The sequence below is a fragment of the Rhinopithecus bieti genome, unplaced genomic scaffold (genome assembly GCF_001698545.2).
Source record: "Rhinopithecus bieti isolate Rb0 unplaced genomic scaffold, ASM169854v2 scaffold_44748, whole genome shotgun sequence".
NCBI classification, from domain to species: Eukaryota; Metazoa; Chordata; class Mammalia; order Primates; family Cercopithecidae; genus Rhinopithecus; species Rhinopithecus bieti.
The window spans coordinates 925,888-927,492 of record NW_016819104.1 but is presented as its reverse complement, the minus strand read 5'-3'; the positions used below and the strand labels follow the sequence as shown (position 1 = coordinate 927,492).

The window sequence follows — 1,605 nt, the reverse complement described above, 5'->3', positions numbered from 1 at the left end:
GCGACCCCCAAGCAAGAACACGTAAAAGCCCCTGCCCCTGCCCCCACCCCCACCCCCACTGCTAAGGCAGTTAGCCAGGACTTCCCCAGAAGACCTGGCTCTGAAGCCCAGACCCTCAGGGCTCCCTCTGGAAAGGGTTGCCTTCCTCAGCCTGCATGAAGTAGTACATGAAGAAGGGTCGATCACAAAGACCAGAAAAAGCAGCAGCTGGCCCCAGAGCGGGACCTGGTGATCCTGGTCCAGCCCAGCCCCAGGAACATGGTTTTCAGGCCGGATGGCACGGCGGGTGAGCCATGAAGAGGAAGATGATGAGGAGGACATAGAAGAGGTGGAGGAGGAAGTAGGATAATAGGACAGGTCCAGGGAGCTCCTGGAGGCTGAAACAGGGCGGTAGTGCACGATGCTCTGGTAGGCACTGTCCCGGCCGTACATGGGGTGTTCCCTATCCTTGCACTCCTCTTCAGAAGACGACAAAAGATCATCACGCACCTGGTGGTGGAAAGTGTCAGCATCTGGGAGTGAAGTCACAGACTGGCGGAAGCCCCTGGACGGGCCCGCAGACTCGGGCTCCCCATAAGTCCTGGTAGTGAAGTAGCTCTCTTCATAGTAGTCCTCATTGTAGCCCTTGCTCTGGTAGAGTAAGGTGTCCTCTTTCTTGGGAAGATCATACATATCTGACGTCGAATTAAAGTCAGAGAAGCGATAAGAGGAGGCAGTGGACGAGCCGGGGGGCGAGAGCCGCCACCTCTGGGTCTCGTACTCGAAGATCTTCTGCTCCTAAAACCTACGAGTTGATCCTACTACAGGCCCGTGCGGGATGTTGTACTGGCGCAGCAAGGCGGTCAGCTCGGTATTTGAAAGATCTGTGTAGTCGTCCATGGCGGGTGCCGGCTCCGGCGGAGGCCTGGTGGCGGCCCGGGCCTACCAAAACCCGCCGAGCAACGGCTGCCTAGGAGCACGGCAGGGGCGGCAGGAGTGCATCACGAGCGGCCGCGCTCGGGTCACACCCGAATCGCTGTCCCACATTTTCTTAATCCAATCTGTCACTGATGGACATTTGGGTTGATTCCAAGTCTATGCTATTGTGAATAGTGCCGCAATAAACATACGTGTGCATGTGTCTTTATAGCAGCATGATTTATAATCCTTTGGGTATATACCCAGTAGTGGGATGGCTGGGTCATATGGTACTTCTAGTTCTAGATCCTTGAGGAATCGCCATACTGTTTTCCATAATGGTTGAACTACTTTACAATCCCACCAACAGTGTAAAAGTGTTCCTATTTCTCCACATCCTCTCCAACACCTGTTGTTTCCTGACTTTTGAATGATTGCCATTCTAACTGGTGTGAGATGGTATCTCATTGTGGTTTTGATTTGGATTTCTCTGATGGCCAGTGAGGCTGAGCATTTTTTAATGTGTCTGTTGGCTACATAAATGTCTTTTTTTGAGAAGCGTCTGTTCATATCCAGTGGTTTGTAGTTCTCCTTGAAGAGGTTCTTTACATCCCTTGGAAGTTGGATTCCTAGGTATTTTATTCTCTTTGAAGCAATTGTGAATGGAAGTTCATTCATGATTTGGCTCTCTGTTTGTCTGTTACTGGT

General features: G+C 51.8%; 1 pseudogene; it reads right to left on the bottom strand.

Annotated features, from left to right (window-relative positions):
- Nucleotides 1-56: 56 nt before the first annotated feature.
- Nucleotides 57-1,075, bottom strand: LOC108519334 (emerin pseudogene; annotated as a pseudogene).
- Nucleotides 1,076-1,605: the final 530 nt, after the last annotated feature.